Source organism: Acipenser ruthenus, chromosome 10 (assembly GCF_902713425.1).
Source record: "Acipenser ruthenus chromosome 10, fAciRut3.2 maternal haplotype, whole genome shotgun sequence".
NCBI lineage: Eukaryota > Metazoa > Chordata > Actinopteri > Acipenseriformes > Acipenseridae > Acipenser > Acipenser ruthenus.
Genome location: NC_081198.1, coordinates 23,408,304 through 23,431,948, shown reverse-complemented (window position 1 = coordinate 23,431,948; position 23,645 = coordinate 23,408,304). Strand labels below are relative to the sequence as shown.

At 49.1% G+C, this 23,645-nt stretch overlaps 2 non-coding genes and 3 pseudogenes across 2 annotated transcripts; all 5 read left to right on the top strand.

The window, feature by feature from the left end:
* Window positions 1–517: 517 nt before the first annotated feature.
* LOC131738851 (U2 spliceosomal RNA) lies at window positions 518–650 on the top strand (annotated as a pseudogene).
* A 584-nt stretch (window positions 651–1,234) lies between these two features.
* LOC131738252 (U2 spliceosomal RNA) lies at window positions 1,235–1,425 on the top strand. Its single transcript, XR_009329816.1, has one exon. It is a non-coding gene; the product is annotated as a U2 spliceosomal RNA (small nuclear RNA).
* A 598-nt stretch (window positions 1,426–2,023) lies between these two features.
* LOC131739195 (U2 spliceosomal RNA) lies at window positions 2,024–2,214 on the top strand. The gene has a single exon (XR_009330362.1). It is a non-coding gene; the product is annotated as a U2 spliceosomal RNA (small nuclear RNA).
* A 7,043-nt stretch (window positions 2,215–9,257) lies between these two features.
* Window positions 9,258–9,427, top strand: LOC131738421 (U2 spliceosomal RNA; annotated as a pseudogene).
* A 7,018-nt stretch (window positions 9,428–16,445) lies between these two features.
* Window positions 16,446–16,600, top strand: LOC131738777 (U2 spliceosomal RNA; annotated as a pseudogene).
* Window positions 16,601–23,645: the final 7,045 nt, after the last annotated feature.

The following is a 23,645-nucleotide window of genomic DNA, read 5'->3' as shown; positions in this document are numbered from 1 at the left end:
CATGACCGTTTTTCAACGGTGCCCTGGTTTTATGTAGTCTTTTTGTTTCAGTTTTATGGACCTTTGATTTAATTTGAATGTTTTATTTGATTTTGTTTTGTTTTGTTTTATGTATCTTTAAGATTTTTAATGTAAACTATTAAAAGTTACATTTTAAGTGTTTTAAAATTTTAGAATTTTAACTCACTGTTTATACACTGTCCCTTTTCCCCTGTCCCTGTTTTAGATCTAGGTTTATGTTCACTTTTTTAGAGAGCACTCCCCGGCCCTCACAAGCACTGGTTTTTTATAGATGGTTCTTTTTTTCCAGTCACTTTTAAAACAGCACAGGTTTTTTTCATGTTGATTTTAATCTGTGTCTGTTTTAACCATGTACAAAGCACAATTGTCTTGGTGTTTTTAAATGTATTTTAAATGCTTTTAAAACAAAATGTATGTCTGTATGCATGAATGTCATCTTTAAAAGAAATGTAAAATGAATGAAAAAACGAATGGGTGTAAATGTAAAAAATGTAAAATCTCAATAAAAGAGTATCAGGGGACCATATATTAAATTGATTTTTGGAATCGGGAGATGGAACAGGGGCTTGCTCCGTCCACTCCACGCATCGGCCCGGTATTGCAGTACCTCCGGGAACGGTGCACACCTTTCTCTAACGTTGGTCAAAGTCAGATCTGGATCTCTCCTGTGAGCATTTTGTCTACCCCTGCTGGAGGGAGAGTGCCAGTGTTGATGCAAGTTTTCCCGCCGTTTTACTTTTTTTATTTTTCTTTCTCTCTTTCTTTCTCTCTTTCTCTCTTTCTTTCTCTCTTTCTTTCTTGCTGTCTTTCTTTCTTTTATTCACATGTGGTGATGATGTAGACAGCAGCAGGTTGTTTCCTGGGAGCATGCAGCTAACCAGACAAGTGTGGTGGAACATGTCCCTATGCCAGGACCTTCTTAGCAAGCCAGCCAGCCAGCGAGGCACTGTTGTAGTTACCCAAGGCACCTTGCACAGCATAGCAGCTTGGCATGACTATTTGTAAGACGCACTCCGCCAGTTTATGTTTTGTTTTTGGTGTTATGTGTGTGTTTTTGCTTTGTTTTGTTTTCTCCTGCTTAAATTGCACATTTCCCCTCTGGAAGCAGCAGCCCGTTTTTTGGGGGTCTGCTTGTGCTTGGAATTTTGCACCCACCTTTTGAATCCCCCTGTGCCGTCCGGGCTGGGGGGCCCCGGGCAAGGGCCAAGTCGCCATCGCTTCTCGGCCTTTTGGCTAAGATCAAGTGTAGTATCTGTTCTTATCAGTTTAATATCTGATACGTCCCCTATCAGGGGACCATATATTAAATTGATTTTTGGAATCGGGAGTTGGAACAGGGGCTTGCTCCGTCCACTCCACGCATCGGCCCGGTATTGCAGTACCTCCGGGAACGGTGCACACCTTTCTCTAACGTTGGTCAAAGTCAGATCTGGATCTCTCCTGTGAGCATTTTGTCTACCCCTGCTGGAGGGAGAGTGCCAGTGTTCATGCAAGTTTTCCCGCCGTTTTACTTCTTTTTTTTTCTTTCTCTCTTTCTTTCTTTCTCTCTTTCTTTCTCTCTTTCTCTCTTTCTTTCTCTCTTTCTTTCTTGCTGTCTTTCTTTCTTTTATTCACATGTGGTGATGATGTAGACAGCAGCAGGTTGTTTCCTGGGAGCATGCAGCTAACCAGACAAGTGTGGTGGAACATGTCCCTATGCCAGGACCTTCTTAGCAAGCCAGCCAGCCAGCGAGGCACAGTTGTAGTTACCCAAGGCACCTTGCACAGCATAGCAGCTTGGCATGACTATTTGTAAGACGCACTCCGCCAGTTTATGTTTTGTTTTTGGTGTTATGTGTGTGTTTTTGCTTTGTTTTGTTTTCTCCTGCTTAAATTGCACATTTCCCCTCTGGAAGCAACAGCCCGTTTTTTGGGGGTCTGCTTGTGCTTGGAATTTTGCACCCACCTTTGAATCCCCCTGTGCCGTCCGGGCTGGGGGGCCCTGGGCAAGGGCCAAGTCGCCATCGCTTCTCGGCCTTTTGGCTAAGATCAAGTGTAGTATCTGTTCTTATCAGTTTAATATCTGATACGTCCCCTATCAGGGGACCATATATTAAATTGATTTTTGGAATCGGGAGATGGAACAGGGGCTTGCTCCGTCCACTCCACGCATCGGCCCGGTATTGCAGTACCTCCGGGAACGGTGCACACCTTTCTCTAACGTTGGTCAAAGTCAGATCTGGATCTCTCCTGTGAGCATTTTGTCTACCCCTGCTGGAGGGAGAGTGCCAGTGTTGATGCAAGTTTTCCCGCCGTTTTACTTCTTTTTTTTTCTTTCTCTCTTTCTTTCTTTCTCTTTCTTTCTCTCTTTCTTTCTTGCTGTCTTTCTTTCTTTTATTCACATGTGATGATGATGTAGACAGCAGCAGTTTGTTTCCTGGGAGCATGCAGCTAACCAGACAAGTGTGGTGGAACATGTCCCTATGCCAGGTCCTTCTTAGCCAGCCATATACTCTGGCTTCTCTTCAGTTCGAATAAATCTTTCTAAGACTAAGGCTTAGAGGGTAGTGGCATTGCCCGCTCCCTCCGAGGGTCTGTGAGAGGTTTGTTCGGGTGAGGAGGAACAGAATTTTTTTTATTTTTGACTGGCTTTCTTCAGCTCGGCAACTTTTTGGAAGACTAATGCTCAGTCTGGTTTTGGCTTGCCCAATCCAGGCCGAGGGTCTTTCAAGATTTTGTTGACTGTTGAGAGCAGTTTTTTCTTTTTCAGGCGGTTCCCGTTTTTTTCTTTTTCAGGCGGTTCCGGCTTTTCCAGACGTTCCTGGAGTTAGAGAGAAGGAGGACCTACCATCCAGACGACCTTTGAGGACCCTTTGATGACCTAGACGACCTCATCCCCAGCCCTTGATTGTAATCGAGATCCAGACCGAGAGAGCAGCAGGCGCCCAGCAGAGGGCGCCATCTGGGAGGAGCAGAGGGCGGCCCCGGACCCCGAGGAGGCGTCACAGCCACGATTCTTCCTACGTGGTCTCGGTGCCAAGCAGCGCCCCCTACTCCGCCAGGGAAGGACACCGTTCACCTGGGGAGGGGGTCCCTCTTGCGAGGCGACCATCTCCTCAGGGACTAAAGTAATAGTTCCTTCAACTGCCCAGATTTGCTGCTTACGTTGTCTCTTTTCCGTAGAGAGAGACAACCCGGACGTCCAGAGGCTTCTCCCACCCCAATCGGAGGAGCCAGCTGAAGGATGGCGTTCCGGCCAACCCAGGAAACCAGGAGGCACAATGCGGTGCGCTTCACAAGAAACAAGCAAGATGAAACGGAACCAGGACTGACGAGACTGGAGTTCAGCCGGACCATTCTTCAGAGGGGTATGGGTTTTTCCCCTTCTGACTTGAATTGTTTGGTGAAATTGCCAGGGCTTAAGGAAGTGTTTGAGGTCAGTTTTAGGAACCCCCAAAAGTTACAAGAAATGTGGTCCTTTTGGGGGGAGAATAAATATCTCGCTCCATACAAAGAATTTTGTGTGGATGCACTGACAGACAGAGAAATGAAAGTTGTTACTGTCCAATTTTTCAATGAGGCTGTTAGCGACTATGATATTACAACATGGCTTAACCGCTATGGGAGGGTGTCATCAGAAGGGAGGAAAATTACAGACGAAGATGGGGTTTGGACAGGAGCCAGAAAGTGGCTGGTACGCCTCAATGTTGATCCATCGGGCATTGGAGGCGTCCGCCACATTCCAAACTCCATAGTGTTAGGGCCCAACAGAGGGCTGGTATTCTATAATGGGATGCCAAAACTCTGCAGGAAATGTGGGGAATTAGGACACCTGGCGGCCGCATGTACTGTAGTCAAGTGCAGGAACTGCGGCGCCCCCCACGAGACCAGCCACTGCAGAGAAGAGAGGCAGTGCAATTTGTGTGGAAAGAAGGGGCACCTGTTTAAGGACTGCCCCTCTTCCTATGCCAACATGGCCAGAGCCAGCAAGGCAAACATGAACAAGCCTAGGCCTGAGCAGGAAGAGGGAGCAAGTAACAAAGATCAGTCCACATCACCACCAACAGTATCCAAGACCCAGACTCCAGCACCACCATCATCACCAGCACCCCCTCACCCCCCCGCCCCCGAGACATGTCCCGTTTTACGAGGACCCCTTCCCCCAGCCCAGAGAGAGAGTACAACAGCCACTCCACTAGCTCCTCCAGTAGCTCCTCTGATGCAGAACACGAGTCAGGGAGGGAGCCCGGACCCAGCAGCGGCCCCCCCCTGAGTAGGGCCCTCTCAGCGCCAGCACTCCCCCTCGGCTCTCGTTATGACGCCATAAGGATTGAGTCCGTGGGGGAGGAAAGCAAAAGCGACAGTGAAAGTGAGAGTGAGAAGGAGGGGAAGGGAGTGAAGAACCAGCAGAGGGTGGGGAAAAGAAAGGGTAGAGACGAGGGGGGGAAAAGAAAGAAGATCAGGATCAAAGACAGCAAGTTGCAGGTGGCCCCCATAGATCCAAAACCAGCTAATGTCCACACAAAGTCCCCAGTCTTGCCCTCGCAGGCAGAGACGGAGGCGAGTGGGACGGCTACACTGCCGCCTAGTGGGCAGGTAGCAGCCAGCCAGGGCATCCCCAGCCAGCCTTCCCAGTCGTTGGCACAAACCCTAGCACACCTCGCAGAAGAGGTGTTCACTAATGCACCGAGGGAGAGGTCGGGGTCAACACCTTCCCTGACCAGCAGTACCTCGGTAGCAATGACCCTCTTCAAGCGAAGGGCCTCCCTTCAAAGCATCCTTGACCCCCTCCCTTGTATGGGCAAAACCAGGGGCCCCCTAGAGGTCCTCCTAGATACAGCACTGGAGGACATGGGAATACCCCTGGACGCGGTAAGCCAGAAGTCTGCTAACAGCTCCAATTCAACAGACGGTAACAGCCAAAGAATGCTGTCTGTCATAACCCCCCCCCAGGACAAAGCTGACCCACACGTTCCGAGGGGCCCTGAGCAAGTTCCACCAGACTTACCTTGTGGGGAGTTGAATAACCCCAACAACTCCACGTACTGTGCATATAAAGACGGTGCCTTCTTGGACGAGGCAGCAGTGAGTACCTTCTCAGGGGTGATGGGAGTTGCAAATAAGCCCAAGCCCCCTCGAAGCAAGCGTAGAGCTAAGAGTAGGAAGAGTGTCCCGACCTCCCAATCATAGTCGCTATGGGGTGGACGCAGCGACTCCTTTTCTTGTTAGCTACCCTGATGGCCCTGATATGTGTGTCTGTTAATGTCAGGAGCATCAGGGAGACACAAAAAAGATTTGATGTACTAAACTATCTAGCTAACTTGAAAGCAGATCTCATCTTTCTGCAGGAGTGTGGTATTTCGTCGAGCCCTGATTATAGGGACCTGAAGGAGAGTTGGACCCTGGGGGACTCCTTCTGGTCGGGCTCCAACATAGCCAGAGCCGACGGAGTAGGTATCCTGTTTAAAAACCCATTTATTACCTCCCGCAGCAGCAGGGAGGTAGAACCTGGTAGAATTCTGAGCGTGGATGTGACATACAACAACACTCCCCTCAGACTGGTCAATGTCTACGCACCCACTAACCAAAACGAAAGAGTTCAATTTTTTCCACAGCTGCGTCCACTCCTGCTGGGGAACGTACCCGTCATCGTGTCAGGTGACTTCAATTGTGCTCTGAGGGACGTAGACCGGAGCAGGCCACGCAACGACCGCTCTAGTAGAGTTTTGTCCTCCGTAATATTTGATTTCTCCCTGTGTGATGCAGGTAAGGACCTGGTGCCTCCCTTTACCTGGGTGAGCTCATCTGGGACCTCCTTCTCCCGTATAGATCTCGTCCTGCATACCAGCTCCCTTACGAAGACGGCAGTAGACACCCAGGCCGTCTTCTTCTCTGACCATAGGCTCCTGCAGGTAACATTGCAGGTCCCTCAGACCTCCCAGATGGGGTCAGGGGTCTGGAAATTAAACACCTCCTTACTCGATGACCCCTCCATAGCTGCAGCCTATAAGAGCAGGCTTGTTGAGTGGACCACTTTGCGTGACCTATTCAACTCCCTTATAGAGTGGTGGGAGATGGTCAAAATGAGAACTAAGGGTTATTTCATAGCAGCAGGCAAGAGGAAAGCAAAAGAAAGGAGGGCCAAATATAAACACCTGAATGCTGCCCTCCAGCATCTGAGCCTGCTTCAGCTTCGGGGGTTCCCTGTAAGCGACGAGATAGCCCAGACCAAGCTAGATCTTTCAGTGCTTTGTAGGGAGGAACAACGAAAGGTCATGCACAATGCAAAAGTGCAAAAAATGGAGGAAGACGAAAAGTGTACTCGCTTCTTCTTCCAGAAAACGAGGGAGAAGCGGCACTTGATGTCCTCCATGCTCGACAGCAGGGGGAGGATAGTAGAGGATAGTGAGGGAGTGAAAAAAGTGGTAGAGAACTTCTATAGGGACCTATATAACATCAAAGCTACAGATGACACCCTGATAGAGTGGTTCCTGAGCCAGTTGGAGCCTGACTCAGTGCGGGACGACGAGGAGGAGGAGAAGGACCCAGAACTCACGCTGGAGGAGCTCACCCAGGCGGTTAAGACCATGAACACCGGTAAGACGCCAGGTCCAGATGGCATCCCGGGTGAGTATTACCATCTTTTTTGGGACATGCTAAAAGTCCATTTAGCGGAGGTCTACAGAGCGGTCTACAGGGAGAAGCGGTTGGGCCCTTCTATGCGGGAGAGTGTAATTACTCTCCTTCATAAGAAAGGGGAAGTTAAAGATCTACGGAATTGGCGCCCAATCAGCCTCCTTTGCGTGGATTACAAGATACTAGCCAAAGCTCTGATGCTCCGGCTACAAGTACACCTCCCTTTGGTCATTGGCCCTGACCAGGCTTGTGGCGTCCCAGGGAGGTCCATCACGGATATTTTAATGTTAACAAGGGACATTCTGGCTTATTCTAGAGAACGGAACCATCCCCTCTGCCTGTTCAACCTTGACCAGGAGAAGGCGTTCGATAGGGTAAGCCATGAATATATGTACAAAGTGATGGACCAGATGAAATTCGCTCCTGGACTTAGGGAGTGGGTTAAAACCATATATACAAACATTAGTACCCGAGTCTTGGTGAACAGGCACCTGACTGGTAAAATATCTATCCAGTCAGGGGTCAGACAGGGTTGCCCACTATCCCCACTGCTATATGTCGTGTGCATTGAACCCCTCCTGCAGGCAATTCGTAGGGATACCAATATAACTGGTTTCCAGCTGCCTGGATCCAACGGGGTCCAGGTCAAAACAACAGCATATATGGACGATGTGTCACTCATTTGCACCAACACATCGTCGGTACCTCGGATTAGTAATATCCTTGAGAAGTACTGCACGGCGACCGGGGCAGTGATTAATAAGTCCAAGAGCGAAGTCTACGTGTCTAAAAATTGGCAGGTAGATAGGGAACTGTCGGACATGTACTCTGTCAAAAAGGACAAAATCAAGATTCTGGGCCTCATTTTCGAGAACAATAGCTCGGGGGCCCAGAGCTGGACGGCGGCCATTAACCAGGTCCGTAAAAAGATTGGCGGATGGAGCACAAGATCCTTAACAATGACGGGTAGAGTACTAATAACCAAGTCTATACTGTTCCCCATCCTCTCTTATGTAGGAAAAATCTTTCCCCCAGACAGGACCACCAAAAAAGTGGTGGACCACATTATCCACCGCTTTATCTGGGGCAGCAAGATGGAGAGGGTAAAGCGAGCCACTCTGAGTAAAGTCGACAAGAAGGGAGGTAAGGGGGTCCCGGACGTTGTGCAGCTCACCCGAGTGCAGGGGCTCACGCAAACTATCAAGAACATCCAGGCCCTGGACAGGAAGGTATGTTACATGAATCGTTTCTATTTTGCCACCTGTCTCAGGGCCTTGGGCCTCTGCACTATTGATAACACCGTGCCGTACTCCTGGGACCCCCCATTGTATTATAGAACCTTAAGGGACACTATATATAAATTGGGCTTAGATAAAGCAAAATTGGCCTCCTGGGAATACAAGGCTGTAACTAAATATCTTGCCGGTTCCCAGGAAATTGAAAAAGTAGCTACTTTCTCCCTCACCCAAAGCCAAAAAATCTGGGAGAATGTGTCTCACAGCTGCCTCAGTAATGTCCAGAAGGATATAGCATGGAACACCGTCCACAGTGCACTCCCCACTCGAGCGTTCATGTTCAGGAGGGGACTAGCCCAAGTAGAAACATGCCCCTATGCAAAGTGCCGCAAGAGAGAAACACCAGCCCATATCTTCTGGGAGTGTGATGTGGCTGGCAGTGTCTGGCTCTCTGTCTCTGTCTTCCTAAACAGGTTTGCTGACACGGCCAAGATGACCGCTGAGACTGTGCTCTATGGGCCTGCGGGAGGAATCACTACCAGCACAGCTAAGTGCGTTTGGCGTGTCATCAATGTTGTCAAGCAGATCCTGTGGGAAGGCCGTAACGTCTGTGTCTATCACAAGCAGGAGCTAGACACTATCACCACGACCAGAAGGGCACAAACTCTTATCAAGGACTTTGTAATTCTGGACATCCGGACCCTTGGGAAGGACAAGGCCTGCGCGGAGTAGAGGATCGCCGGACTTCAGGACGTGAAGATGGAATAAAGGAAAAAACTGGAACCGCTAGCTCCTAGGAGCGGGACTACGGGGCACCGCTAAGCCTTTTATTTATTTTGTCATGCCAGCATTCCGCCCTTTTTAGCTGGCATGACCGTTTTTCAACGGTGCCCTGGTTTTATGTAGTCTTTTTGTTTCAGTTTTATGGACCTTTGATTTAATTTGAATGTTTTATTTGATTTTGTTTTGTTTTGTTTTATGTATCTTTAAGATTTTTAATGTAAACTATTAAAAGTTACATTTTAAGTGTTTTAAAATTTTAGAATTTTAACTCACTGTTTATACACTGTCCCTTTTCCCCTGTCCCTGTTTTAGATCTAGGTTTATGTTCACTTTTTTAGAGAGCACTCCCCGGCCCTCACAAGCACTGGTTTTTTATAGATGGTTCTTTTTTTCCAGTCACTTTTAAAACAGCACAGGTTTTTTTCATGTTGATTTTAATCTGTGTCTGTTTTAACCATGTACAAAGCACAATTGTCTTGGTGTTTTTAAATGTATTTTAAATGCTTTTAAAACAAAATGTATGTCTGTATGCATGAATGTCATCTTTAAAAGAAATGTAAAATGAATGAAAAAACGAATGGGTGTAAATGTAAAAAATGTAAAATCTCAATAAAAGAGTATCTGTTCTTATCAGTTTAATATCTGATACGTCCCCTATCAGGGGACCATATATTAAATTGATTTTTGGAATCGGGAGATGGAACAGGGGCTTGCTCCGTCCACTCCACGCATCGGCCCGGTATTGCAGTACCTCCGGGAATGGTGCACACCTTTCTCTAACGTTGGTCAAAGTCAGATCTGGATCTCTCCTGTGAGCATTTTGTCTACCCCTGCTGGAGGGAGAGTGCCAGTGTTGATGCAAGTTTTCCCAACGTTTTACTTCTTTTTTTTTCTTTCTCTCTTTCTTTCTTTCTCTTTCTTTCTCTCTTTCTTTCTTGCTGTCTTTCTTTCTTTTATTCACATGTGATGATGATGTAGACAGCAGCAGTTTGTTTCCTGGGAGCATGCAGCTAACCAGACAAGTGTGGTGGAACATGTCCCTATGCCAGGTCCTTCTTAGCCAGCCATATACTCTGGCTTCTCTTCAGTTCGAATAAATCTTTCTAAGACTAAGGCTTAGAGGGTAGTGGCATTGCCCGCTCCCTCCGAGGGTCTGTGAGAGGTTTGTTCGGGTGAGGAGGAACAGAATTTTTTTTATTTTTGACTGGCTTTCTTCAGCTCGGCAACTTTTTGGAAGACTAATGCTCAGTCTGGTTTTGGCTTGCCCAATCCAGGCCGAGGGTCTTTCAAGATTTTGTTGACTGTTGAGAGCAGTTTTTTCTTTTTCAGGCGGTTCCGGCTTTTCCAGACGTTCCTGGAGTTAGAGAGAAGGAGGACCTACCATCCAGACGACCTTTGAGGACCCTTTGATGACCTAGACGACCTCATCCCCAGCCCTTGATTGTAATCGAGATCCAGACCGAGAGAGCAGCAGGCGCCCAGCAGAGGGCGCCATCTGGGAGGAGCAGAGGGCGGCCCCGGACCCCGAGGAGGCGTCACAGCCACGATTCTTCCTACGTGGTCTCGGTGCCAAGCAGCGCCCCCTACTCCGCCAGGGAAGGACACCGTTCACCTGGGGAGGGGGTCCCTCTTGCGAGGCGACCATCTCCTCAGGGACTAAAGTAATAGTTCCTTCAACTGCCCAGATTTGCTGCTTACGTTGTCTCTTTTCCGTAGAGAGAGACAACCCGGACGTCCAGAGGCTTCTCCCACCCCAATCGGAGGAGCCAGCTGAAGGATGGCGTTCCGGCCAACCCAGGAAACCAGGAGGCACAATGCGGTGCGCTTCACAAGAAACAAGCAAGATGAAACGAAACCAGGACTGACGAGACTGGAGTTCAGCCGGACCATTCTTCAGAGGGGTATGGGTTTTTCCCCTTCTGACTTGAATTGTTTGGTGAAATTGCCAGGGCTTAAGGAAGTGTTTGAGGTCAGTTTTAGGAACCCCCAAAAGTTACAAGAAATGTGGTCCTTTTGGGGGGAGAATAAATATCTCGCTCCATACAAAGAATTTTGTGTGGATGCACTGACAGACAGAGAAATGAAAGTTGTTACTGTCCAATTTTTCAATGAGGCTGTTAGCGACTATGATATTACAACATGGCTTAACCGCTATGGGAGGGTGTCATCAGAAGGGAGGAAAATTACAGACGAAGATGGGGTTTGGACAGGAGCCAGAAAGTGGCTGGTACGCCTTAATGTTGATCCATCGGGCATTGGAGGCGTCCGCCACATTCCAAACTCCATAGTGTTAGGGCCCAACAGAGGGCTGGTATTCTATAATGGGATGCCAAAACTCTGCAGGAAATGTGGGGAATTAGGACACCTGGCGGCCGCATGTACTGTAGTCAAGTGCAGGAACTGCGGCGCCCCCCACGAGACCAGCCACTGCAGAGAAGAGAGGCAGTGCAATTTGTGTGGAAAGAAGGGGCACCTGTTTAAGGACTGCCCCTCTTCCTATGCCAACATGGCCAGAGCCAGCAAGGCAAATACGAACAAGCCTAGGCCTGAGCAGGAAGAGGGAACAAATAACAAAGATCAGTCCACATCACCACCAACAGTATCCAAAACCCAGACTCCAGCACCACCATCATCACCAGCACCCCACTCACCCCCCCGCCCCCGAGACATGTCCCGTTTTACGAGGACCCCTTCCCCCAGCCCAGAGAGAGAGTACAACAGCTACTCCACTAGCTCCTCCAGTAGCTCCTCTGATACAGAACACGAGGCAGGGAGGGAGCCCGGACCCAGCAGCGGCCCCCCCCTGAGTAGGGCCCTCTCAGCGCCAGCACTCCCCCTCGGCTCTCGTTATGACGCCATAAGGATTGAGTCCGTGGGGGAGGAAAGCGAAAGCGACAGTGAAAGTGAGAGTGAAAAGGAGGGGAAGGGAATGAAGAACCAGCAGAGGGTGGGGAAAAGAAAGGGTAGAGACGATGGGGGGAAAAGAAAGAAGATCAAGATCAAAGACAGCAAGTTGCAGGTGGCCCCCATAGATCCAAAACCAGATAATGTCCACACAAAGTCCCCAGTCTTGCCCTCGCAGGCAGAGACGGAGGCGAGTGGGACGGCTACACTGCCGTCTAGTGGGCAGGTAGCAGCCAGCCAGGGCATCCCCAGCCAGCCTTCCCAGTCGTTGGCACAAACCCTAGCACACCTCGCAGAAGAGGTGTTCACTAATGCACCGAGGGAGAGGTCGGGGTCAACACCTTCCCTGACCAGCAGTACCTCGGTAGCAATGACCCTCTTCAAGCGAAGGGCCTCCCTTCAAAGCATCCTTGACCCCCTCCCTTGTATGGGCAAAACCAGGGGCCCCCTAGAGGTCCTCCTAGATACAGCACTGGAGGACATGGGAATACCCCTGGACGCGGTAAGCCAGAAGTCTGCTAACAGCTCCAATTCAGCAGACGGTAACAGCCAAAGAATGCTGTCTGTCATAACCCCACCCCAGGACAAAGCTGTCCCACACGTTCCGAGGGGCCCTGAGCAAGTTCCACCAGACTTACCTTGTGGGGAGTTGAATAGCCCAAACAACTCCACGTACTGTGCATATAAAGATGGTGCCTTCTTGGACGAGGCAGCAGTGAGTACCTTCTCAGGGGTGATGGGAGTTGCAAATAAGCCCAAGCCCCCTCGAAGCAAGCGTAGAGCTAAGAGTAGGAAGAGTGTCCCGACCTCCCAATCATAGTCGCTATGGGGTGGACGCAGCGACTCCTTTTCTTGTTAGCTACCCTGATGGCCCTGATATGTGTGTCTGTTAATGTCAGGAGCATCAGGGAGACACAAAAAAGATTTGATGTACTAAACTATCTAGCTAACTTGAAAGCAGATCTCATCTTTCTGCAGGAGTGTGGTATTTCGTCGAGCCATGATTATAGGGACCTGAAGGAGAGTTGGACCCTGGGGGACTCCTTCTGGTCGGGCTCCAACATAGCCAGAGCCGACGGAGTAGGTATCCTGTTTAAAAACCCTTTTATTACCTCCCGCAGCAGCAGGGAGGTAGAACCTGGTAGAATTCTGAGCGTGGATGTGACATACAACAACACTCCCCTCAGACTGGTCAATGTCTACGCACCCACTAACCAAAACGAAAGAGTTCAATTTTTTCCACAGCTGCGTCCACTCCTGCTGGGGAACGTACCCGTCATCGTGTCAGGTGACTTCAATTGTGCTCTGAGGGACGTAGACCGGAGCAGGCCACGCAACGACCGCTCTAGTAGAGTTTTGTCCTCCGTAATATCTGATTTCTCCCTGTGTGATGCAGGTAAGGACCTGGTGCCTCCCTTTACCTGGGTGAGCTCATCTGGGACCTCCTTCTCCCGTATAGATCTCGTCCTGCATACCAGCTCCCTTACGAAGACGGCAGTAGACACCCAGGCCGTCTTCTTCTCTGACCATAGGCTCCTGCAGGTAACATTGCAGGTCCCTCAGACCTCCCAGATGGGGTCAGGGGTCTGGAAATTAAACACCTCCTTACTCGATGACCCCTCCATAGCTGCAGCCTATAAGAGCAGGCTTGTTGAGTGGACCACTTTGCGTGACCTATTCAACTCCCCTATAGAGTGGTGGGAGATGGTCAAAATGAGAACTAAGGGTTATTTCATAGCAGCAGGCAAGAGGAAAGCAAAAGAAAGGAGAGCCAAATATAAATACCTGAATGCTGCCCTCCAGCGTCTGAGCCTGCTTCAGCTTCGGGGGTTCCCTGTAAGCGACGAGATAGCCCAGACCAAGCTAGATCTTTCAGTGCTTTGTAGGGAGGAACAACGAAAGGTCATGCACAATGCAAAAGTGCAAAAAATGGAGGAAGACGAAAAGTGTACTCGCTTCTTCTTCCAGAAAACGAGGGAGAAGCGGCACTTGATGTCCTCCATGCTCGACAGCAGGGGGAGGATAGTAGAGGATAGTGAGGGAGTGAAAAAAGTGGTAGAGAACTTCTATAGGGACCTGTATAACATCAAAGCTACAGATGACACCCTGATAGAGTGGTTCCTGAGCCAGTTGGAGCCTGACTCAGTGCGGGACGACGAGGAGGAGGAGAAGGACCCAGAACTCACGCTGGAGGAGCTCACCCAGGCGGTTAAGACCATGAACACCGGTAAGACGCCAGGTCCAGATGGCATCCCGGGTGAGTATTACCATCTTTTTTGGGACACGCTAAAAGTCCATTTAGCGGAGGTCTACAGAGCGGTCTACAGGGAGAAGCGGTTGGGCCCTTCTATGCGGGAGAGTGTAATTACTCTCCTTCATAAGAAAGGGGAAGTTAAAGATCTACGGAATTGGCGCCCAATCAGCCTCCTTTGCGTGGATTACAAGATACTAGCCAAAGCTCTGATGCTCCGGCTACAAGTACACCTCCCTTTGGTCATTGGCCCCGACCAGGCTTGTGGCGTCCCAGGGAGGTCCATCACGGATATTTTAATGTTAACAAGGGACATTCTGGCTTATTCTAGAGAACGGAACCATCCCCTCTGCCTGTTCAACCTTGACCAGGAGAAGGCGTTCGATAGGGTAAGCCATGAATATATGTACAAAGTGATGGACCAGATGAAATTCGCTCCTGGACTTAGGGAGTGGGTTAAAACCATATATACAAACATTAGTACCCGAGTCTTGGTGAACAGGCACCTGACTGGTAAAATATCTATCCAGTCAGGGGTCAGACAGGGTTGCCCACTATCCCCACTGCTATATGTCGTGTGCATTGAACCCCTCCTGCAGGCAATTCGTAGGGATACCAATATAACTGGTTTCCAGCTGCCTGGATCCAACGGGGTCCAGGTCAAAACAACAGCATATATGGACGATGTGTCACTCATTTGCACCAACACATCGTCGGTACCTCGGATTAGTAATATCCTTGAGAAGTACTGCACGGCGACCGGGGCAGTGATTAATAAGTCCAAGAGCGAAGTCTACGTGTCTAAAAATTGGCAGGTAGATAGGGAACTGTCGGACATGTACCCTGTCAAAAAGGACAAAATCAAGATTCTGGGCCTCATTTTCGAGAACAATAGCTCGGGGGCCCAGAGCTGGACGGCGGCCATTAACCAGGTCCGTAAAAAGATTGGCGGATGGAGCACAAGATCCTTAACAATGACGGGTAGAGTATTAATAACCAAGTCTATACTGTTCCCCATCCTCTCTTATGTAGGAAAAATCTTTCCCCCAGACAGGACCACCAAAAAAGTGGTGGACCGCATTATCCACCGCTTTATCTGGGGCAGCAAGATGGAGAGGGTAAAACGAGCCACTCTGAGTAAAGCCGACAAGAAGGGAGGTAAGGGGGTCCCGGACGTTGTGCAGCTCACCCGAGTGCAGGGGCTCACGCAAACTATCAAGAACATCCAGGCCCTGGACAGGAAGGTATGTTACATGAATCGTTTCTATTTTGCCACCTGTCTCAGGGCCTTGGGCCTCTGCACTATTGATAACACCGTGCCGTACTCCTGGGACCCCCCATTGTATTATAGAACCTTAAGGGACACTATATATAAATTGGGCTTAGATAAAGCAAAATTGGCCTCCTGGGAATACAAGGCTGTAACTAAATATCTTGCCGGTTCCCAGGAAATTGAAAAAGTAGCTACTTTCTCCCTCACCCAAAGCCAAAAAATCTGGGAGAATGTGTCTCACAGCTGCCTCAGTAATGTCCAGAAGGATATAGCATGGAACACCGTCCACAGTGCACTCCCCACTCGAGCGTTCATGTTCAGGAGGGGACTAGCCCAAGTAGAAACATGCCCCTATGCAAAGTGCCGCAAGAGAGAAACACCAGCCCATATCTTCTGGGAGTGTGATGTGGCTGGCAGTGTCTGGCTCTCTGTCTCTGTCTTCCTAAACAGGTTTGCTGACATGGCCAAGATGACCGCTGAGACTGTGCTCTATGGGCCTGCGGGAGGAATCACTACCAGCACAGCTAAGTGCGTTTGGCGTGTCATCAATGTTGTCAAGCAGATCCTGTGGGAAGGCCGTAACGTCTGTGTCTATCACAAGCAGGAGCTAGACACTATCACCACGACCAGAAGGGCACAAACTCTTATCAAGGACTTTGTAATTCTGGACATCCGGACCCTCGGGAAGGACAAGGCCTGCGCGGAGTGGAGGATCGCCGGACTTCAGGACGTGAAGATGGAATAAAGGAAAAAACTGGAACCGCTAGCTCCTAGGAGCGGGACTACGGGGCACCGCTAAGCCTTTTATTTATTTTGTCATGCCAGCATTCCGCCCTTTTTAGCTGGCATGACCGTTTTTCAACGGTGCCCTGGTTTTATGTAGTCTTTTTGTTTCAGTTTTATGGACCTTTGATTTAATTTGAATGTTTTATTTGATTTTGTTTTGTTTTGTTTTATGTATCTTTAAGATTTTTAATGTAAACTATTAAAAGTTACATTTTAAGTGTTTTAAAATTTTAGAATTTTAACTCACTGTTTATACACTGTCCCTTTTCCCCTGTCCCTGTTTTAGATCTAGGTTTATGTTCACTTTTTTAGAGAGCACTCCCCGGCCCTCACAAGCACTGGTTTTTTATAGATGGTTCTTTTTTTCCAGTCACTTTTAAAACAGCACAGGTTTTTTTCATGTTGATTTTAATCTGTGTCTGTTTTAACCATGTACAAAGCACAATTGTCTTGGTGTTTTTAAATGTATTTTAAATGCTTTTAAAACAAAATGTATGTCTGTATGCATGAATGTCATCTTTAAAAGAAATGTAAAATGAATGAAAAAACGAATGGGTGTAAATGTAAAAAATGTAAAATCTCAATAAAAGAGTATTAATATCTGATACGTCCCCTATCAGGGGACCATATATTAAATTGATTTTTGGAATCGGGAGATGGAACAGGGGCTTGCTCCGTCCACTCCACGCATCGGCCCGGTATTGCAGTACCCCTGGGAACGGTGCACACATTTCTCTAACGTTGGTCAAAGTCAGATCTGGATCTCTCCTGTGAGCATTTTGTCTACCCCTGCTGGAGGGAGAGTGCCAGTGTTGATGCAAGTTTTCCCAACGTTTTACTTCTTTTTTTTTTTTCTTTCTCTCTTTCTTTCTTTCTCTTTCTTTCTCTCTTTCTTTCTTGCTGTCTTTCTTTTTTTTATTCACATGTGGTGATGATGTAGACAGCAGCAGTTTGTTTCCTGGGAGCATGCAGCTAACCAGACAAGTGTGGTGTAACATGTCCCTATGCCAGGTCCTTCTTAGCCAGCCATATACTCTGGCTTCTCTTCAGTTCGAATAAATCTTTCTAAGACTAAGGCTTAGAGGGTAGTGGCATTGCCCGCTCCCTCCGAGGGTCTGTGAGAGGTTTGTTCGGGTGAGGAGGAACAGAATTTTTTTTATTTTTGACTGGCTTTCTTCAGCTCGGCAACTTTTTGGAAGACTAATGCTCAGTCTGGTTTTGGCTTGCCCAATCCAGGCCGAGGGTCTTTCAAGATTTTGTTGAGTGTTGAGAGCAGTTTTTTCTTTTTCAGGCGGTTCCCGTTTTTTTCTTTTTCAGGCGGTTCCGGCTTTTCCAGACGTTCCTGGAGTTAGAGAGAAGGAGGACCTACCATCCAGACGACCTTTGAGGACCCTTTGATGACCTAGACGACCTCATCCCCAGCCCTTGATTGTAATCGAGATCCAGACCGAGAGAGCAGCAGGCGCCCAGCAGAGGGCGCCATCTGGGAGGAGCAGAGGGCGGCCCCGGACCCCGAGGAGGCGTCACAGCCACGATTCTTCCTACGTGGTCTCGGTGCCAAGCAGCGCCCCCTACTCCGCCAGGGAAGGACACCGTTCACCTGGGGAGGGGGTCCCTCTTGCGAGGCGACCATCTCCTCAGGGACTAAAGTAATAGTTCCTTCAACTGCCCAGATTTGCTGCTTACGTTGTCTCTTTTCCGTAGAGAGAGACAACCCGGACGTCCAGAGGCTTCTCCCACCCCAATCGGAGGAGCCAGCTGAAGGATGGCGTTCCGGCCAACCCAGGAAACCAGGAGGCACAATGCGGTGCGCTTCACAAGAAACAAGCAAGATGAAACGGAACCAGGACTGACGAGACTGGAGTTCAGCCGGACCATTCTTCAGAGGGGTATGGGTTTTTCCCCTTCTGACTTGAATTGTTTGGTGAAATTGCCAGGGCTTAAGGAAGTGTTTGAGGTCAGTTTTAGGAACCCCCAAAAGTTACAAGAAATGTGGTCCTTTTGGGGGGAGAATAAATATCTCGCTCCATACAAAGAATTTTGTGTGGATGCACTGACAGACAGAGAAATGAAAGTTGTTACTGTCCAATTTTTCAATGAGGCTGTTAGCGACTATGATATTACAACATGGCTTAACCGCTATGGGAGGGTGTCATCAGAAGGGAGGAAAATTACAGACGAAGATGGGGTTTGGACAGGAGCCAGAAAGTGGCTGGTACGCCTTAATGTTGATCCATCGGGCATTGGAGGCGTCCGCCACATTCCAAACTCCATAGTGTTAGGGCCCAACAGAGGGCTGGTATTCTATAATGGGATGCCAAAACTCTGCAGGAAATGTGGGGAATTAGGACACCTGGCGGCCGCATGTACTGTAGTCAAGTGCAGGAACTGCGGCGCCCCCCACGAGACCAGCCACTGCAGAGAAGAGAGGCAGTGCAATTTGTGTGGAAAGAAGGGGCACCTGTTTAAGGACTGCCCCTCTTCCTATGCCAACATGGCCAGAGCCAGCAAGGCAAATACGAACAAGCCTAGGCCTGAGCAGGAAGAGGGAACAAATAACAAAGATCAGTCCACATCACCACCAACAGTATCCAAAACCCAGACTCCAGCACCACCATCATCACCAGCACCCCCCTCACCCCCCCGCCCCCGAGACATGTCCCGTTTTACGAGGACCCCTTCCCCCAGCCCAGAGAGAGAGTACAATAGCTACTCCACTAGCTCCTCCAGTAGCTCCTCTGATACAGAACACGAGGCAGGGAGGGAGCCCGGACCCAGCAGCGGCCCCCCCTGAGTAGGGCCCTCTCAGCGCCAGCACTCCCCCTCGGCTCTCGTTATGACGCCATAAGGATTGAGTCCGTGGGGGAGGAAAGCGAAAGCGACAGTGAAAGTGAGAGTGAAAAGGAGGGGAAGGGAATGAAGAACCAGCAGAGGGTGGGGAAAAGAAAGGGTAGAGACGAGGGGGGAAAAGAAAGAAGATCAGGATCAAAGACAGCAAGTTGCAGGTGGCCCCCATAGATCCAAAACCAGCTAATGTCCACACAAAGTCCCCAGTCTTGCCCTCGCAGGCAGAGACGGAGGCGAGTGGGACGGCTACACTGCCGCCTAGTGGGCAGGTAGCAGCCAGCCAGGGCATCCCCAGCCAGCCTTCCCAGTCGTTGGCACAAACCCTAGCACACCTCGCAGAAGAGGTGTTCACTAATGCACTGAGGGAGAGGTCGGGGTCAACACCTTCCCTGACCAGCAGTACCTCGGTAGCAATGACCCTCTTCAAGCGAAGGGCCTCCCTTCAAAGCATCCTTGACCCCCTCCCTTGTATGGGCAAAACCAGGGGCCCCCTAGAGGTCCTCCTAGATACAGCACTGGAGGACATGGGAATACCCCTGGACGCGGTAAGCCAGAAGTCTGCTAACAGCTCCAATTCAGCAGACGGTAACAGCCAAAGAATGCTGTCTGTCATAACCCCCCCCCAGGACAAAGCTGACCCACACGTTCCGAGGGGCCCTGAGCAAGTTCCACCAGACTTACCTTGTGGGGAGTTGAATAGCCCAAACAACTCCACGTACTGTGCATATAAAGATGGTGCCTTCTTGGACGAGGCAGCAGTGAGTACCTTCTCAGGGGTGATGGGAGTTGCAAATAAGCCCAAGCCCCCTCGAAGCAAGCGTAGAGCTAAGAGTAGGAAGAGTGTCCCGACCTCCCAATCATAGTCGCTATGGGGTGGACGCAGCGACTCCTTTTCTTGTTAGCTACCCTGATGGCCCTGATATGTGTGTCTGTTAATGTCAGGAGCATCAGGGAGACACAAAAAAGATTTGATGTACTAAACTATCTAGCTAACTTGAAAGCAGATCTCATCTTTCTGCAGGAGTGTGGTATTTCGTCGAGCCCTGATTATAGGGACCTGAAGGAGAGTTGGACCCTGGGGGACTCCTTCTGGTCGGGCTCCAACATAGCCAGAGCCGACGGAGTAGGTATCCTGTTTAAAAACCCTTTTATTACCTCCCGCAGCAGCAGGGAGGTAGAACCTGGTAGAATTCTGAGCGTGGATGTGACATACAACAACACTCCCCTCAGACTGGTCAATGTCTACGCACCCACTAACCAAAACGAAAGAGTTCAATTTTTTCCACAGCTGCGTCCACTCCTGCTGGGGAACGTACCCGTCATCGTGTCAGGTGACTTCAATTGTGCTCTGAGGGACGTAGACCGGAGCAGGCCACGCAACGACCGCTCTAGTAGAGTTTTGTCCTCCGTAATATCTGATTTCTCCCTGTGTGATGCAGGTAAGGACCTGGTGCCTCCCTTTACCTGGGTGAGCTCATCTGGGACCTCCTTCTCCCGTATAGATCTCGTCCTGCATACCAGCTCCCTTACGAAGACGGCAGTAGACACCCAGGCCGTCTTCTTCTCTGACCATAGGCTCCTGCAGGTAACATTGCAGGTCCCTCAGACCTCCCAGATGGGGTCAGGGGTCTGGAAATTAAACACCTCCTTACTCGATGACCCCTCCATAGCTGCAGCCTATAAGAGCAGGCTTGTTGAGTGGACCACTTTGCGTGACCTATTCAACTCCCCTATAGAGTGGTGGGAGATGGTCAAAATCAGAACTAAGGGTTATTTCATAGCAGCAGGCAAGAGGAAAGCAAAAGAAAGGAGAGCCAAATATAAATACCTGAATGCTGCCCTCCAGCGTCTGAGCCTGCTTCAGCTTCGGGGGTTCCCTGTAAGCGACGAGATAGCCCAGACCAAGCTAGATCTTTCAGTGCTTTGTAGGGAGGAACAACGAAAGGTCATGCACAATGCAAAAGTGCAAAAAATGGAGGAAGACGAAAAGTGTACTCGCTTCTTCTTCCAGAAAACGAGGGAGAAGCGGCACTTGATGTCCTCCATGCTCGACAGCAGGGGGAGGATAGTAGAGGATAGTGAGGGAGTGAAAAAAGTGGTAGAGAACTTCTATAGGGACCTGTATAACATCAAAGCTACAGATGACACCCTGATAGAGTGGTTCCTGAGCCAGTTGGAGCCTGACTCAGTGCGGGACGAGGAGGAGGAGGAGAAGGACCCAGAACTCACGCTGGAGGAGCTCACCCAGGCGGTTAAGACCATGAACACCGGTAAGACGCCAGGTCCAGATGGCATCCCGGGTGAGTATTACCATCTTTTTTGGGACACGCTAAAAGTCCATTTAGCGGAGGTCTACAGAGCGGTCTACAGGGAGAAGCGGTTGGGCCCTTCTATGCGGGAGAGTGTAATTACTCTCCTTCATAAGAAAGGGGAAGTTAAAGATCTACGGAATTGGCGCCCAATCAGCCTCCTTTGCGTGGATTACAAGATACTAGCCAAAGCTCTGATGCTCCGGCTACAAGTACACCTCCCTTTGGTCATTGGCCCCGACCAGGCTTGTGGCGTCCCAGGGAGGTCCATCACGGATATTTTAATGTTAACAAGGGACATTCTGGCTTATTCTAGAGAACGGAACCATCCCCTCTGCCTGTTCAACCTTGACCAGGAGAAGGCGTTCGATAGGGTAAGCCATGAATATATGTACAAAGTGATGGACCAGATGAAATTCGCTCCTGGACTTAGGGAGTGGGTTAAAACCATATATACAAACATTAGTACCCGAGTCTTGGTGAACAGGCACCTGACTGGTAAAATATCTATCCAGTCAGGGGTCAGACAGGGTTGCCCACTATCCCCACTGCTATATGTCGTGTGCATTGAACCCCTCCTGCAGGCAATTCGTAGGGATACCAATATAACTGGTTTCCAGCTGCCTGGATCCAACGGGGTCCAGGTCAAAACAACAGCATATATGGACGATGTGTCACTCATTTGCACCAACACATCGTCGGTACCTCGGATTAGTAATATCCTTGAGAAGTACTGCACGGCGACCGGGGCAGTGATTAATAAGTCCAAGAGCGAAGTCTACGTGTCTAAAAATTGGCAGGTAGATAGGGAACTGTCGGACATGTACCCTGTCAAAAAGGACAAAATCAAGATTCTGGGCCTCATTTTCGAGAACAATAGCTCGGGGGCCCAGAGCTGGACGGCGGCCATTAACCAGGTCCGTAAAAAGATTGGCGGATGGAGCACAAGATCCTTAACAATGACGGGTAGAGTATTAATAACCAAGTCTATACTGTTCCCCATCCTCTCTTATGTAGGAAAAATCTTTCCCCCAGACAGGACCACCAAAAAAGTGGTGGACCGCATTATCCACCGCTTTATCTGGGGCAGCAAGATGGAGAGGGTAAAGCGAGCCACCCTGAGTAAAGTCGACAAGAAGGGAGGTAAGGGGGTCCCGGACGTTGTGCAGCTCACCCGAGTGCAGGGGCTCACGCAAACTATCAAGAACATCCAGGCCCTGGACAGGAAGGTATGTTACATGAATCGTTTCTATTTTGCCACCTGTCTCAGGGCCTTGGGCCTCTGCACTATTGATAACACCGTGCCGTACTCCTGGGACCCCCCATTGTATTATAGAACCTTAAGGGACACTATATATAAATTGGGCTTAGATAAAGCAAAATTGGCCTCCTGGGAATACAAGGCTGTAACTAAATATCTTGCCGGTTCCCAGGAAATTGAAAAAGTAGCTACTTTCTCCCTCACCCAAAGCCAAAAAATCTGGGAGAATGTGTCTCACAGCTGCCTCAGTAATGTCCAGAAGGATATAGCATGGAACACCGTCCACAGTGCACTCCCCACTCGAGCGTTCATGTTCAGGAGGGGACTAGCCCAAGTAGAAACATGCCCCTATGCAAAGTGCCGCAAGAGAGAAACACCAGCCCATATCTTCTGGGAGTGTGATGTGGCTGGCAGTGTCTGGCTCTCTGTCTCTGTCTTCCTAAACAGGTTTGCTGACACGGCCAAGATGACCGCTGAGACTGTGCTCTATGGGCCTGCGGGAGGAATCACTACCAGCACAGCTAAGTGCGTTTGGCGTGTCATCAATGTTGTCAAGCAGATCCTGTGGGAAGGCCGTAACGTCTGTGTCTATCACAAGCAGGAGCTAGACACTATCACCACGACCAGAAGGGCACAAACTCTTATCAAGGACTTTGTAATTCTGGACATCCGGACCCTCGGGAAGGACAAGGCCTGCGCGGAGTGGAGGATCGCCGGACTTCAGGACGTGAAGATGGAATAAAGGAAAAAACTGGAACCGCTAGCTCCTAGGAGCGGGACTACGGGGCACCGCTAAGCCTTTTATTTATTTTGTCATGCCAGCATTCCGCCCTTTTTAGCTGGCATGACCGTTTTTCAACGGTGCCCTGGTTTTATGTAGTCTTTTTGTTTCAGTTTTATGGACCTTTGATTTAATTTGAATGTTTTATTTGATTTTGTTTTGTTTTGTTTTATGTATCTTTAAGATTTTTAATGTAAACTATTAAAAGTTACATTTTAAGTGTTTTAAAATTTTAGAATTTTAACTCACTGTTTATACACTGTCCCTTTTCCCCTGTCCCTGTTTTAGATCTAGGTTTATGTTCACTTTTTTAGAGAGCACTCCCCGGCCCTCACAAGCACTGGTTTTTTATAGATGGTTCTTTTTTTCCAGTCACTTTTAAAACAGCACAGGTTTTTTTCATGTTGATTTTAATCTGTGTCTGTTTTAACCATGTACAAAGCACAATTGTCTTGGTGTTTTTAAATGTATTTTAAATGCTTTTAAAACAAAATGTATGTCTGTATGCATGAATGTCATCTTTAAAAGAAATGTAAAATGAATGAAAAAACGAATGGGTGTAAATGTAAAAAATGTAAA